At 45.6% G+C, this 17,415-nt stretch overlaps 1 pseudogene; it reads left to right on the forward strand.

Annotated features, from left to right (window-relative positions):
• The first annotated feature begins 6,990 nt into the window (after positions 1 to 6,990).
• Positions 6,991 to 7,952, forward strand: LOC142004795 (olfactory receptor 2AP1-like; annotated as a pseudogene).
• The last annotated feature ends 9,463 nt before the right edge of the window (positions 7,953 to 17,415 follow it).

Below are 17,415 nucleotides of genomic sequence, written 5' to 3' on the forward strand. Positions count from 1 at the left end.
AACGACTACATGGTCCCTACTTCGACATTGAACGTCGAAGTAGGGCGCTATTCCTATCCCCTCATGGGGTTAGCGACTTTGACGTCTCGCCGCCTAACGTCGAAGTTAACTTCGAAATAGCGCCCGGCGCGTGTAGCTGTGACGGGCGCTATTTCGAAGTTAGTGCCGCTACTTCGAAGTAGCGTGCACGTGTAGACACGGCTAAGGTCTCACATTTCATCCCTCCTGTTGAGGAACCAACTCTGTTGGCCTTATATATGCTATTATGCTCTTCAATGTCGACAGTAAAAAGGAATCAGTATTGCTGAATTCAGTGTTTATTAATTCTACTTGATTGATTGAAGCGTGTGAGGCTTTTCCTTGCAAGAAATAGACGTGGTGGTCAAAATGCCTTAGGCTTGATTGAAATTCTCAACCTGTACTAAATAAATATTTTCACCTCCTCCCAAATGTCCATTTATAATAAGTACTGCTGCAGGCTGGGAACCAGTGGGCTAACTAGCAGTTCGGCGGCAAAGGCCGTGGGGATTAAAGAGGATGAAGAGCTGGAGATGAGCCGAACGGGTGCCATAGTTGTCAAAGGCATATTGGGGTGAATTAGGAGGAGCATTTTCAGAAGATCTAGAGAAGTCATTGTTCCTTTTTATTCAGCAATGTTAAGGCCACTTCTGGATTATTAACTCCAGTTCTGAACTGCCCTGGAGAGAGTATGTAGAATTATTGGGGAGTGTTCAGCAGAGGGTGAAAAAATGATTCAGGGTCTGGAGCACATAACATAAGGAGAGGCTGAGGGAGTTGGGCTGATTTAAATTACAGAAGATTAGAGCGAGGGGCTATTTGATGGCAGACTTTGTCTTCCCGAAGGGGGGCTCTAACGAGGGTGGAGTTCAGCTGTTCTCAGACGCGACCGATGGCAGACCAAGGAGCAACGGTGTTATATTGCAGTGGGGGGAGATCTAGGTAGGATATTAGGGAAAAGTATTTCACTAGGAGAATGATGAAGCTCTGGAATGGGTTACCATGAGATGAGGTTGAATCTCCTTCCTGGAGGTCTCTAATTCTCATCTTGACAAAGCCCTGGCCGGGATGATTTAGCTGGGAGTGGTCCTGCTTTTAGCTAGGGTTTTTACTTGATGACTACTGGAGGACTCTTCCAACCCCAGGATTTTATCATTCTCTAATTTTGAACACGTTTACCCAGTCGCTTAAATGGAAATTTATGACAAAAACTAAAAAATACCAGATTTTATCAGGGCATGACTTTTTAAAGTCAATAAAGTTCTGCCCCTGAAAAAAATTGGAGTAAAACTCTGATGATTCCATCAAAATAAAAAGGCAGTCAAGTAGCACTTGAAAGACTAACAAAGTAATTCTTAAGGTGAGCTTCCATGGGACGGACCCATTTCTTCAGACCATAGCAATATCAGAACAGACTCAATATTTAAGGCACAGAGAGCCAAAAACAGTAATCAAGGTGGGCAAATCAGAAAAAAAAATGATCAATGTGAGCAAATCAGAGAGTAGAGGGGCAGAAAGGGTAGAGTCAAGAATTAGATTCAGCCAAGTGAAGAAGAAGTGTGTCTTGTGCCACAAAAGTTCACCTAATAAATTATTTTGTTTGTCTTTAAAGTGCTACTTGCCTGCTTTTTCGTTTTGATAGTATATAGACTAGCATGGCTCCCTCTCTGTTACTATTCTGGCGATTCTGTATTTGTCTCATAAGATCTTATGGTGAGAAGAAGAGTCATTTCATTTCATTCACTGTGGTCCCAACGTTACCCCAGAGTGAGACCAGCATCAACACGTCATCTAAGTCTTTCAGTTTATTAATTACATTTGAATGAAAAATTAGATGTATGACCCATTAATTAGTGTGGTTTCAACTCATTTTTCAGAGTTTCTTCCATCACTAATTGAGAGAAAAGCAAAGTTTTCATTTTAATATTGATTGACAGACATCACAAAATGTTTGGTTCAAAACATACAAATACACTTTGGGATGTTTCATTTTAATAATGTTAAATTAATTTTCAGAAGGTCGTATATGATATTTCAAAGTTTACATTTGGATTATAATGAAATGGGAAGGAATAAAAGAGAAAATGCTTTGATTATGCTATTTAAATATTTCTCTTGTCAAATCTTTTGACTTCCTCCAAAAGGCATTGTCAGACAGCACATTGTTGTGTTAGAATATTTTCAAACAATTCTCTGATTAATGGAGTAGACTTGCCTTTGTGTTTCATGAAGTGACACTGAAATTACCCCATCAAAACAAAACGCAGTCAAGTAGCACTTTAAAGACTAGCAAAATAGTTTATTAGGTGAGCTTTCGTGGGACAGACCCACTTCTTCAGACCATAGCCAGACCAGAACAGACTCAATATTTAAGACACAGAGAACCAAAAACAGTAAGCAAGGAGGACAAATCAGAAAAAGATAATCAAGGTGAGCAAATCAGAGAGTGGAGGGGTGGCGGGGAAGGTCAAGAATTAGATTGAGCCAAGTATGCAGACAAGCCCCTATAGTGACTCAGAAAGTTCCCATCACGATTTAAACCATGTGTTAATGTGCTGAATTTGAATATAAAAGTCAGCTCGTCCACTTTTCTTTCCAAAACGGCGTGATAATTCCTCTTAAGTAACACACATACCTTGAGGTCATTGACAGAATGCCCCATTCCATTAAAATGTTGGCTAACTCGTTTGTGGATCTGGAGTGTTTTGATGTCTGTTTTGTGCCCGTTGACCCTTTGTCTAAATAAAGAAACCAAATCAACAGGGCCAGACGAATTCCCAGAGACCAGCTACTCCAAGATCGGCCCAAAAAAGCCAAGGACAGAACACCACTGGTCATCACCTACAGCCCCCAACTCAGACCACTGCAACGAATTATTAAAGACCTACAACCTATTCTTAATCAGGAGGTTACACTCCAGAAGGCCCTGGGTGACATGCCTGTTCTCTCCTACAGACAACCTCCCAGCCTCGTGAGGATCCTCACTAACAGCCACAGTCTATGCCCCAGGAACACCAGTCCTGGAACCTTTCCCTGCAACAAAGCCTGCTGCCAGCTTTGTCCACATATCTTCTCTGGAAATACCATCACTGGACCTAACCAGGTTAGTCACAGAATCACGGGCACTTTCTCATGCTCCTCTACTAACATCATATATGCCATCATGTGCCAACAATGTCCAGATGCTTTGTATATTGGACAGACTTCTAACTCCCTTAGACAAAGGGTCAATGGGCACAAAACAGACATTAAAACACTCCAGATCCACAAACTAGTTAGTCCCACGAAAGCTCACCTAATAAACTATTTTGCTAGTCTTTAAAGTGCTACTTGACTGCTTTTTGTTTTGACAGTGTATAGACTAGCACAGCTTACTCTCTGTTACTATTGAAATTACCCCAGAACTTTAAAATAAAGCACACATCAATTCCTGAATCGAGAAATCAAGACACTACTTACCCTGCCCAACTCCTTGCTATGATCAGCTAAGAATTAAGTCATGGACTGAACTGGAATATTTAAGAGCTCCTTGAGAAGTCTCCTGAGACCGTTAGCTTTTTGGAGACACCTCTTGGAGACCCATTATATGAAGTCATAACATAATAGCATAGAGAATATTTTTCCCCTCACTTCACATCCTTGACAAACCACTAGTAATTGCAAATTAGAAGAATATCTGGTTGGCTGTTTTGCACCTTTGGAGCAGATATTTAACTGGCCTTTAACCTCCTAAATACCATGGACACATTTCCATGTTCTGCCTCTCACAGTTGAGGAAGGAACGTAGGAGTTGCTCTGAGTGCAAGATGTCACCCGAAAGTGTCCACTGAGCCCATCCACTTCCCACCCAAAAAATGCACCATGGTACACCACAATAAACAGAACTGAGACCTACAGTGACCTGTGCAAGGTGTCCCAGAAGGAATGAACATAACAAGTGAATGCCATTCACTGTTGCTCGTTCCCACCTTCGGGCAAGTACGGAGTATTGGGAAATGTGATGCATGGTTTTATATCCCTGTCCAGCCTGGCTGATACCCATTCATGGTCCTGTCCTCCATTTATATTTCTGGGTCTTTTGTGAACCCTGTTTAAATCTTGTCCTGGTGTTGCAGAGGCTGGCTGTGAAAGGTGTGGAGAAAGATCTCCCTTGGTTTGCTTTAAATCTGCTGCCTCCTACATTCATTTCAGGACCCCAGCTCTTGTGTCATGAGAAGGAGCAATTATTTTCCAGAAGGCCAAGGTTTGAGTCCTGCAGCCAATTACCAGCCCAGGGTCATGTTGCTTCACATCTATGCTTCCATGTTCTTTATCAAGTGTTGCACCAAGAAGAAGTCTGAAGGCCTCTTCTTTTCCTTAGGAAGACTCTCTCTGCCCCTTTGGTTATTTTGGCTGGACAGCCTTAGGGGACATTTAAGATATGTCTACATGTGAAGCCTACATCGAAGTAGCCTATTTCGATGAATAACGTCTACATGTCCTCCAGGGCTGGCAACATCGATGTTCAACATCGATGTTGCGCAGCACCACATCGAAATAGGCTCTGCGAGGGAACGTCTACGCGCCAAAGTAGCACACATCGAAATAAGGGTGCCAGCCGCAGCTGCAGACAGGGTCACAGGGCGGACTCAACAGCAAGCCGCTCCCTTAAAGGGCCCCTCCCAGACACACTTGCACTAAACAGCACAAGATCCACAGAGCTGACAACTGGTTGCAGACCCTGTGCATGCAGCACGGACCCCCAGCTGCAGCAGCAGCAGCCAGAAGCCCTGGGCTAAGGGCTGCTGCACACGGTGACCATAGAGCCCCGCAGGGGCTCGAGAGAGAGAGTCTCTCAACCCCTCAGCTGATGGCCGCCATGGAGGACCCCACGATTTCGATGTTGCGGGACGCGCAACGACTACACGTTCCCTACTTCGACGTTGAATGTCGAAGTAGGGCGCTATTCCCATCCCCTCATGGGGTTAGCGACTTCGACGTCTCGCCGCCTAACGTCGATGTTAACATCGAAATAGCGCCCGGCGCGTGTAGCCGTGACAGGCGCTATTTCGAAGTTAGTGCCGCTACTTCGAAGTTGAGTGCACGTGTAGACACGGCTTTAGTGATTGCTCCTTAACATCTTAAAGTGGGCAGAGCCATAGGCTGGGATATAGTGAAGCAGGAGGCCCTTCATTCTCTTACCTGTTGCTGCCCCAGATTCAGGGATGGCAGGCCTGCTTTGCTCTCATTAAATAGGGCACTTGATCTTTTGCTGACTCCCCCACCAGAGAGCTAATTGCCAGTAATGTCTGGTAAGGCTGTCCAGACTAAATAACCCAGGGGGTTGCTACATTCTTCCTAAGGAAGTGATGAGGTCCTCAGACTCCCAGATGGTGTAAAACTTAAAAAAAACCCAGAAAATGCATATAGATCTGCACTGTCCCTGGGCAGGTTATTGGCTACATAACTCAAACCTTCACCTTCTGAAAAATAATGCATGACCCTAGTGTCTTCTCAGCTACAATTTTAACCAATCACCAGCAGTGTGGGACACAGCTCTGCACATGAAGTGAATGTGTTACACATTGACCTGTGTGTATCAGGAGCAAGACACAGAGAGAGGGAAATGGTGGAGGAATAGATAGATAGATGGATAGATGGGATGAAGGGGATCCATGTTTCTATTCAGTCCCTGATTCATCCATGATTTTATCCTCTCACTTTCATCTTCTGAAGGTCTTGGGCAGGTTTCCCTTGGGGACAAGGACTGAAAAGCAAGACACAGGGTGATCCGTTTCTGACGTGTTGCCATCCATTGGTTTTATGGTGGGGTTGTCTTTTTTTCTCTATTTCTTTAGTCTCCAGGTATAGCTGTGTAAGTCTGCATCTTCACAAAACAAAGTGAGGAGTCCTGTAGCACCTTAAAAATTAACTCTTTTATTTATTAGGTCATGAGCTTTCGTGGGCAACAGCCATTCCATGAGATTTGGAGAAAAAGGCTAATGCAGGGCATATTGCAGTTAGGTCCACTGATGGAGCCCCTAGTATAGATATGTATCAGAGAGGTAGCCATGTTAGTCTGTATCTGCAAGAACAACAAGAAGTCCTGTGGTAGCTTATAGGCCAAGAGATTTATTGGAGCATGAACTTTCGTGGATGAAGACCCACTAGCTACCCACTACTCACTTCAGTTTCTGCGTCCATGAAAGCTTATGCTCCAATAAATGTTAGTCTATAAGGTTCCACAGAACTTCTCGTTGTTTTTGTAGTATAGCTATGTGATCACAAATCAATACCACAGATCTACCCTAGTGACACCATCACTGGACATAACTATACCCACCACATCACCTGGGGCTCATACACATCCCCTAATGGGATCTATGATATCATGTGCCGGCAATGCACCTCTGCCATGGACATTGGCCAAACCCAACAGTCCTGTCACCAAAGGATGAAAGGACACAAATCTGACATCAGGAATCGGAATACACATAAACCTGTGGGTAAGCACTTATCTCGCAGGGCACACTGCTAATGGACCAGAAGGTAAGTGTTCTCTTACTAAGAGATTTTAATACTAGATTACAAAGGGAGAAATCTGAACTGGAATTTATTTACAAGTTTGAAACCTTAAACCAGGGATCTTAATTACCTTACAAATTACAAGGGTAATTTCCCCACCTTTAATATTCTCAGTAATGGTGCCCATCCCACCTAACTTAGTTTACTCCTTCCACAGGTCGTATTACCGATAGATAACTCTTCCCCTCCTCCCCCAATAATTCTTTTCCCCTTTTTTCTTCTTCCTTTCCCCCTCCTGTGTATGGTAACTGTTCTCTGGCCTCACTCTTAGAACTTTTCATCAACTGGTTGTGGAAAGGTTTGGCCTAGGGCTGTCGTTATCAGTAGCCAGAAGATTATTAGCTTTTTATGTGTGTGCGTCTTTGTGATAAGATAAAAGTGATCCTCTTTTGTTCTCTCAGGGCATCTATGAAGAACAAAACCCAAGTGACTGAGTTTGTTCTGCTGGGGCTCACCAACATACCTGAGATGCAACCTCGTGTCTTTGGGGGGCTTCTCTTGGCCTATGTGTCAACCTTACTTTGGAATATCTTTATTTTCATCATTACGTGCATTGACTACTGCCTCCGTACCCCTATGTACTTCTTTCTCCGCAACTTGTCCTTCTTCGACATCTGCTTAATTACAGCTGCGGTCCCCAAGACACAGAGAGACATTAGGGTGCAGAGAAGAACAACATCCCTTGTGGCTTGCCTCTCACAGTATTTTTTCTTTTTCCCTTTTGGAGCTACTGAATTTTTATTGTTGGCTGCCATGTCTTTTGACCGCTATGTGGCCATATGCCACCCGCTCCATCACACCTCCATTATGAGCCAAAGACTGTGAGCCTGATAGTTATTTTCTCCTGGCTGGGCGGAATACTCCTGATCATTACATCCATTGTCCTCATCAGCCGGCTCATGTTCTGCAAGTCCAACCAAATCAATCACTTCTTCTGTGACTACGCACCTCTCCTACAGATCTCTTCTGGGGACAGGCATCTCCTGGAACTCATCCATTTCCTCCAGGCTTTCTTCACCCTGCTCTGCACCTTACTGCTGATATTGGTGTCCTACACCTCCATCCCCATTGCCATCATCCAGATCCTCTCTGCCAAGGCACGTCAGCGGGCTTTCTCCACCTGTTCCTCCCACCTCACCGTGGTCCTCCACTGCTACGGCAGCTGCATTTTCATGTACATCACACCCACACAGGATGAAGACCTGGACCTCAATAAAGGCCTCGCCATCATTAATGCTGTCATTGCTCACTTGCTGAACCCCTTCATTTACACTTTCCAGAAACAGCAAGTAAAGGAAACCCTGAGAGATGCCTCCAGAAAGACATTTTCTCCCAAGGGCACGAGAGTTCTCCATGCAGTGCAAAAATAACAGTTAACTAGAGGACCCATTGCAGCTCTGTTTGCGAGAGGACGCTGGTCTGGAAGAAAGTTCTAGACAGAAACTTATTCTAGACTAGGCTGCACATCCAAAGTTAATGGGCTGGGCCCCACAATGGCCAAGTGGGGGGCTCCATTGGAGACTAGGCTGGGCCCCATGTTGGCCAGGGGAGAGGCTGGGGCTGGCCTGGTGTGGGGGAATACATGGTGTGGTGTTGGGCTGGGCCCTCTGCTAGCCAAGGAAGGGGTTGAGAGTGGCATGGTGTATGGGGGGGTGGTTCTGTTGAGAGACTGGGCCAGATCATGTGCTGACCAGATTAGGGGCTGGAACAGTGCAGGTGGGTTCAAATGGGGGGCTGGGTGAGGCCCTGCACTGACTGGGGAGGGGCTGATGTGGTGCTGGTGGGGATCTGTATGGGGCTGGGCCTGGAGCTCTCAACACAAAGGCAGTGTTCTTTTGCCTCATACCACCAATTCTGCGGTGGCTTCTCCAAAGACCTGTTGATGTCTGAGCATAAAACTAACTCCCTAAAGTTCTGGAAGGCCCTTCCTGCACACCTCCACATGAAATATCATTGAATCATAGAACAGTAGAACTGGATGGGACCTCAAGAGGTCATTGAGTCCAGTCTCCTGACCTCATGGCATGACCAAGCACCATCTAGACCATCCCCGATTGATGTCTATCTAACCTGCCCTTAAATATCCCCAGAGATGGAGATTCCACAGGGTCCCTAAGTCCATGATTCAGGGGTCTTCTTGGGTCGATGCAATGCCTTGGCATTTTGGGCATGAGCATGGGTGATATATTGCCCCCTAGTGGCTGATGCTAATGGATTATCTGCTTCTTACAGGCACATGATTTTTGCCATTGAATGTCCTGGCTTTTGGGCACTGAAGAAACCAGAGTTCTATTCCCCACTGGGCTGTCTGATGCATGCGAATGAGCTCAGTTTGCAGAAAAGAAGAGTGAGAGATGATTTGATAGCAGCCTTCAACAACCTGAATGGGCGTTCCAAAGAGGCTATTGTTCTCAGTAATGATGGACAGCAGATCAAGTAGCAATGGTCTAAAGTTGCAGAAGGGGAGGTGTAGGTTGGAATTAGGAATAACTATTTCCCCAGGAGGGTGGTGAAGCACTGGAATGTGTTACCAAGAGTGGTGGTGGAATCTCCATCCCTAGAGGTTTTTAAGTCCCGGCTTGACAAAGTCCTGCCTGGCATGGTCTAGTTAGGGTTGGTAGAGGCTGGACTCAGTGATGAGTCCAGCCCTAGGATTCTATGAATCTATGATTCTTCCAGCCCTAGGACCCTGTGATTCTATGATGTCTCTATTATAGCTACGTGAACAAAGCTGACAACAGGGTTTGTTGCAAGGATCCTGTGTTATTATTCCTGGGGTATGGTGTGTGATGGCTGGCGTGTATTTTCTGGATGTTGGGTGGCCTATGAGAGTGAGGGATCCTGTTCCAGTATAGGTTGTACATTGCTGATAAGGTGATGCAGGGGTTTAAGCTGAGGACGATAGGTGATGACAAGCGGTTTTCTGTTATTTTCCTTCCTCGGCCTATCATGAAGTAGCTGGCTTCTGGGTACTCATTAAAGAGTATTTGTCACTCAGTGAAATAATTCTCAGCTCGGTCACTGAAGGTTTATGCAGCTCAGAATGGAAACATGGCAGGGATGAGAAATTCCAGTATTTATTACTCATGCCATGAATTGCTTCGCTTACATAGCTGCAGATGAGTAACCACATGAGAATGTTCAGACTCATAGGTAAGGTTGATGCACCTGAGGAATCAGCAAGGGGAATGAACCTACCACCCTAGGGGCTAAAGCCACATGTTCTACCACGTGAGCTAAAGGCCGGCTTGCTCTGGGCTGAGGCTGTAGATCAGAGACTTCACTCTCTCTCGTCTGTGGTTGCAGTGCCTCTGGGGCTACACGTGGATTCTGAACCCAAAAGAAACCATTATGGTCATCTAGCCAGACTTCCTATTTAATAACGGCCAGAGGACTTCCCCCAGTTCAATTACAATAGCGAATGTTTAGGAAAAACAAAGAATTGTGCAAATACAGGGCAAGAAATTGAACAGTCATCCAGAGTTCCTTCAAGTTTTCCCCCTCCTGGGAGGGAATGAACTTTGTTATGTGCACTAAGCCATGTGCAGAGGTGCACTACCCATCAAAACACACGCTGCCCCCTGTGGGTGTCTGTGGCCACTCTGCTAGTCAGCTGGGTGGTGCTTGAATCTCTCCTGGGGGGCTGCTTACAGGGAACACCACAATCATCATACCCACGGTGCAGATTTGTAATGGAGTTACCCTGTTTACTGAAAACCTACCTCCAGCAATTAAGGTCCCCAGAGTGTCAGAGGGGAAAGAGCAACGAAGGGTCCTGTGGCACCTTACAGACTAACAGAAAAGTTTTGAGCATGAGCTTTCGTGAGCACAGACTCACTTCATCAGATGCTGGTCTTGGAAATCTTCAGGGCCAGGTATAAATATGCCAGAGCAAGGCTGGGGATAACTAGGTTAGCTCAGTCAGCAAGGGTGAGGCTTACTACCAGCAGTTGATCTGGAGGTGTGAACACCAAGGGAGGGGAAGCTGCTTCTGTATTTAGCCAGCCATTCGCAGTCTTTGTTTAAGCCAGAGCTGAGGGCATCGAATTTGCAGATGAATTGTAGCTCAGAAATTTCTCTTTGGAGTCTGGTCCTGAAATTTCTTTTAAAAGCAGCTATTCTAGAGCAAAGAAGTTTCAGGACCAGACGCCAAAGAGAAATTTCTGAGCTAGAAAGATTGGGTGAGCATTATTTCTAGCTTGATCACAACTTTAAGGTCAATGTTGACGAATAGTTATTCATGTAGTCGTTAATGTTTGGATGAGGGGAACAGCATAAACTGATTGTTCAGGCATTCCTTCCTGGGATAAGTGTCCAAATGAGAAAATACTTTCTTCTGAATTGTCATTCATCGAGACATTGTATTGCCAAGATTGAAATCAATTATAGGGCGTAAAAGCTTGATTTTCCATAATATTGTGTGGTCTGTAGTGGAAAGGAACTTTGCAGAACTGTGGGACAGGCGTAAAGTGCTACAGGAACAGAATGACAGGCCCCAATTCTTCTCTAAGAGACACATATGTAAATTATACTAACTTCAGAGGAATTGATAGCTGTGTCTACACGTGCACGCTACTTCGAAGTAGCGGCACTAACTTCGAAATAGCGCCTGTTGCGGCTACACGTGTCGGGCGCTATTTCGAAGTTAACTTCGACGTTAGGCGGCGAGACGTCGAAGTCGCTAACCTCATGAGGGGATCGGAATAACGCCCTACTTCGATGTTCAACGTCGAAGTAGGGACCATGTAGATGATCCGCGTCCCGCAACGTCGAAATTGCCGGGTCCTCCATGGCGGCCATCAGCTGGGGGGTTGAGAGATGCTCTCTCTCCAGCCCCTGCGGGGCTCTATGGTCACCGTGGGCAGCAGCCCTTAGCCCAGGGCTTCTGGCTGCTGCTGCGGCAGCTGGGGATCCATGCTGCAGGCACAGGTTCTGCAACCAGTTGTCAGCTCTGTGTATCTTGTGTTGTTTAGTGCAACTGTGTCTGGGAGGGGCCCTTTAAGGGAGCGGCTTACTGTTGAGTCCGCCCTGTGACCCTGTCTGCAGCTGTGCCTGGCACCCTTATTTCGATGTGTGCTACTTTGGCGTGTAGATGTTCCCTCGCAGCGCCTATTTCGATGTGGTGCTGCGCAACGTCGAAGTTGAACATCGACGTTGCCAGCCCTGGAGGATGTGTAGACGTTATTCATCGAAATAGCCTATTTCGATGTTGGCTTCACGTGTAGACGTAGCCGATCAGTGTCAAAAAAGAAGAAGAAGGAGAACCTGGATGCTAATATTCTCATTCGGATATGTTAATGATTATGCAAGGTACAAGACAGCGGATATTTGTATTCCCCATTCTTTCCTACAACCACTCTTTATGAAGTCAGCCATTTGGCTGGTTCTTCTCCATTTTTTCCATTCTAGGACCACTTTTTCATGGGAAAAATTGCTTGAAATGCCTGACCTCAAAGCCATCACACTGACTTCCAGCAGGGAGGCTGAATCACAGCTCGTGTGTCAAAAGTGGAGCCACCACATGATGTCTCAGATTGGTTGTGGAAGGCTCTCTGTCAATGATGGGCCTGATAGCAGCAGGAAGAGGTGAACATGACATCCGGTCACCCAGGCCCACGTTGACAAAAGGACTTCCACAACTCAAGATTAGATTTAGACAGATTCAGGAACCACTTAAATCCACAAACACCTGTTTTGTTGCTTCTTAATTCTTGGGTATCCTTAACATTCTGAGATCCAGAGTTTTAAAGGGTACCTAGATGCCTAGTGGAATATTCAGAAACATCTAAGTACCTAACACTCACTGAAGTCCAAGTCTTTTAAAATCTTACCTTAGCCCTACATTTACACTGTCGGCATTCCCTAAACATCTAGTTTCCTGCCTCTGTTCAAGGGCCTTATGGATGTGCATTTGATACCTAAGAGCCACCAAGATCAACAAACCTCTGAAGATGGGTATTCCCCAGCCAATCTCATTTCAACACCCTTTTTCACTAGGGTGGCTATGAAACCACCCTCTCCATCAGACCAAGCTAAGGGCCTTCTTTCTGGTGGAGGTTTCTCCTGACCACCAATTCCAGAGGGAATCCCTCCAAAACACACCAAGCTCACCGACCTGCTTTCTGGCTCCCTGTTCCTGGGCTACTTGCTACCCCTGTCAAGGTATTACTATGAGGTGTAATACTTCCCAGTAAAAGCAGGCACAGTGGGGAACATATTGTGAATCATAACACAGCTGTTTGCTCGTTCTTTGAAGGACAGAGCTTATGTTATTGGATCTTTTTCATGGGTTTACAAAATGAGGCCCTTAATCTTGATTCACACCATAATTCTCCATAAGATACGCTCTTGTGTGGCCACTCAGGAGAGATCCCAGTGCTACCCAGCTGATCAGCAGATTACTAATCAGCCTGCAGCTACTTTTGTGTTGTCCCTAGTGGGGTACATTCACACATGCCTTGGTGAAAATCAAATTTATTTGGCACGTGGATGGAAAGGAATCTGAACGTGGATGGAAAAGCGCGGGGGCATTGTTTCACACCGGTGTCATTGGGACACCAGGGAACTTTATTTGCTGTGCTTCCAATTGGCTGTTTTGGCGACAGAGACACCTTGCACTCCAGAAGATCTCTGTCAATAACAGATCTCTCTTTCAATCCATTCTGCAGTCTGGCTGCAATCTATCAACAGAAGTTTTGTGGGGAGATCTCTTCCAACACAAACTTCTGTGAACAAACCCTTCTAATCCAGACACAGCCCTAGGGAACTACACTTTTGTTATTTACTAGCAAATTTGCCCAGCATTTCTCATGTGTGTAAGTCAAGTGGGCGGTTTTTTCAATGTTTGGAAAACATGTATGATTTATGTAAATTATTGTGTTTTTGGAAAATGAGGGAGAAAAGACATTTACAGTAATATATACCTAAGAGTAATCCATTGAGGTTCTCTGTGATCCTTATTCTTGGTTGCTTGAAATGTTGGCGTGGGTTTGGTGTGTGTGTGTGTCATTGGGGTCATGGTGGGTGGTGGGAGTGGAGACCTCACAGCAGAGTTTTGGGGTGGGGGTAAATCAAGCCATGGGTGTTGGATGGTGGAGTGATGGCAAGAGATGGATGGTTTAGGACAGAGGATTCTGTCTGTGGTGTGTGTGTGTGTGGCGGGGGGGGTCCATCCAGAGGATGGGGTAGCAGAACAAGGGGTTTAGGACAGCTGGTTGAAAGGTCTCGGGGGTTTATGGGCGTGGCCACATTGGTGAAGATAGAGCTAGCTCATGGTGGGTCAGGGCTGTGCTGCTTGGATCTGGCATCTCCTCTAAGGGGTCCATTCCAGGGTTCCTGGCACCAGTGTGTGTGGGGAGGAGGCCAGGGCCGGGCTGGCTTCTGGAGTTCCCACCGTAACTCCTGGATGGGAGATGCCTGTCCACAGTCTGTGGGGAGGCTGGGCTCCTTGGCTGCTGGGACAGCCCATGTTGCTAGCATCAGTGCTAAGGTATGCCGGGGGGAGGAGGGAACCTCAGCCTCAGCTCCCGGGAGGCTGATGGAAGCTTCAGCATGGGGCAGCAGTTGTGGAGGGGGCCAGTCCTGGCTTCTTGTCTGGTTTCAGGGACTTGGGGGATGGGGCTGGACTGTGGCACTGGGCCTGGTCCCATGGCAAGCCAGTGGGAGGGGAGGCGAAACCAGGTGCGCCAACCCTGGCCGTAGCCCCAGGGGGTCATGGGCCATGGCGTGAGGAGGTGAAGGGGATAGCCTTGGCCTCAGCTCTGGAGTCAGGGGATCATGAGAGAAGGTCAGGGCCATGGCATTGTGCCTCACCCCAGGGTGAGCTGGGGGAGGGGCAATGAGCCCACAGCCAATGAGCCCACACACAGTAATAAATTCACCAGAGATCATTTTCACAGCTTCAGGGTATTGGGCTGCAAATGGTTCTCCTAAACCCCATCAAGGGGATTTTTCAGTGATTACAAGTTTATAACAACATTATCTCAAATTAGGCAACCCCATGAACATGCCAGTCTCGTCGTCACCTTCAGGTCTTTGATCTTCAGAATATGGGTCCATAAAAATCTTTCGAAGGGATGCATGGACCTCTGTGGAAATTGTAGGCAATGAAGTCTTACGCTAAAAAATGGCTGAACAGAATTCAATTATAAACAATGCACATGCTCAGTACAACTTTTGTAAAAAAGAGAACTAAGCATCTACAATTAATGATAATTCTTCTGGGTTTTGACCTGTAGATAGGCCTATACCTTTTTTCTGGGGTGCAGTAGGATATGAAATCTTATTTTCATACTAATCTTTCATGGACTACAGGTCAAACCTCTCTAATCCAGAACTCTCTCATCCGGCAAACTCCGAAATCTGGCACAATTTTAGTTATCTGGATGACCACTTATCATGGGCGTGTTCAAGTTTCCCGTAGTCCCATGAAGTTGACATACAGCCACAAGTCCTGGCTCTCAGTGTTTAGTGCTGCTATTTAGCTGCAATTTACACTTAAATGCCTTCTAAGAGCACAGTAAGGAATGGAAGTGTTGGTAATGTGCTAGAAAATGCTGACCTTCTGTGGTCTGGCAAATTCGTTGGTCTGACACTGACCAGGTCCTGAGGTTGCTGGAGAGCAGAGGTTCAACCTGTATTTCAACATAGTCTGAGGACACTTGGAAGTTTGTGGTCATGTGGTTGAAATCCAATGTTTTTGAAAATTGGGCAATGAACTTTGACAGTAATCCAATTTCCTGGTGCTTCCATTTCAAACTCTGAGAACTTGGCCAGAAGTTATCTCATTTTCCAGTTCAGAAGTGTAGAATCTCTTTTGAGATCACAATGTAATGGGCAAAATTGTTTTTGTTCACAGCTACATAAACAAGTTAATAGATCCCATAGGCAGTGGGTGAGATCCCTGAAACTCAAAGGAATGGAAGGTGGGAGGAGGCAGAGAAGCAATAAAACAATAGGGTCTTTATGATTTGAAACAAAAATGACATGAGAACCTACCTAAATGAAAGAGCCTCTTTCGGGAATGAAGGAAGACAATAGGCACATAAGTAATCTGTGTCTCAGATGTGGCCAGGTGGAGCGTTAGCTGGACAGAGGTTGGGTTCTTCATGCATGTGAGAGTGAAATCCAATGGAAATGCCGGCAAGACAAAACAAATGAAATGTCTCTTTCAAAACAGGTAATATTTTCATGCTATTTTTCATTCAATGCCAGGGGCTTCTGAGGGAAACACAAAGGGAACAGGAATAATGAAGGGAATCGTTTAAAAAGAATAGAGAATAAGACAGAGAATATCTTATGGTATCTGTATAAACTTATGGTTCGCCCAGATAGAATCATAGAACACTACAATTGGAAGGGACCTCAAGGGTCATGGAGTCCAGTTCCCTGCCCTCTTGGCAGGACCAAACACCATCTGGATCATGCCCGATAAGTGCCTGTCCAACCTGCTCTTAAATATCTCCAGCGATGGAGATTCCACAACCTGTCTAGGTAACTTCTTCCAGGGTTTGACCACCCTGACAGTTAGGAAGATTTTCCTGATGTCCAACCTAAACCTCCCTTGCTGCATTTACGTCCATTGCTCCTTGTCCTATCCTCAGAAGCCAAGGAAAACAATTTTCACCCTCCTCCTTGTTACCCTCTTTGAGGTACTTGACAACCACTATTGGGTCTCCTCTAAGTCTTCTCTTTTCTAAAGTAAACAGCTCCAGTTCTTTCAGTCTATGCAGGCAGAGGAGAGTTCTCCTCTCTTGTTCTTTGGCACTCTGACCATAGAACAGATCAGCTCAATTTGGATAGCCTATTCCCACCGCACAGGATTACGGGGCCACAGCAAAGAAATGGTGATGAAGAAGTACTTGTAACAAACACGTGAAACTGCAGAATTCCAGAAAGCTGAAGAAGAGAATGAACTGGGAGAGAATGAGCTCTTGGCAAAGTGAATTGAAACTTTTATCCCTATGCCCTCAAATTAGACGCATGAGGAGCTTCAGAAATATACTGCTGAGTCTTGAAATGGCTCTGAATGTAATTTACAATGTAGAGTATCTTCGGTGTAAATGAGAAACAAGCCCATCATTTTAACATGTTATACATGCCATTTTCGCTGTCCAAACACCCCTGAAGCACACAGGAGCTGGAAAGGGATTGAATATCGCACTTTGAAACCCAATAAAAATTGGCTTACGTTCTTTTACATGACAATGCCTGTGGCGAATTGTGGCCGTCAATGTTTGTTTATCAAAAAAAATATTGTGAAGTTAATCAATATGCTTCTACATGTCAGCTTCCCATTGCTTCTGTTGTGCTCGTACTGAGTGCCAGCTCCTTGGCAGTCCTAGCCATGGGATTGGTGGGGGAAGGAGAGCAGGTGGAGTACCTTCTCCTCCTTTTAGTTTTTGTTTTTGTTTTTTGACTTAAAAAGGTACTGGATTTTCGTATTAGTATTCCACATTAACTCTCTTCAGTATCCCAACTTCCTGTGTACTCTTCGCTTCAGGCAGGGGGGGAATCAAATATGGCTCTTGCACATTGTACGTCCACTGAGGTAATGTTTATAAAGAACAACAAGAAGTCCTGTGGCACCTTATAGACGAACAGATATTTTGGAGCATGAGCTTTCATGGGAAAAGACCCAATTCATCAGATGCATGGGACAGCATGAAGCGGGTTTTTGCCCACAAAAGCTTATGCCCCAAAATATCTGTTAGTCTATCAGGTGCCACAGGACTTCTTGTTGTTCTCAAAGATACAGACTAAGACGGCTCCCTCTCTGAAGCTTATAAAGAAGTAACCACCATTTCCTGCCTTTGTGATTTTTGCTTTCATAGA

The sequence above is a fragment of the Carettochelys insculpta genome, chromosome 32 (assembly GCF_033958435.1).
Source record: "Carettochelys insculpta isolate YL-2023 chromosome 32, ASM3395843v1, whole genome shotgun sequence".
NCBI classification, from domain to species: domain Eukaryota; kingdom Metazoa; phylum Chordata; order Testudines; family Carettochelyidae; genus Carettochelys; species Carettochelys insculpta.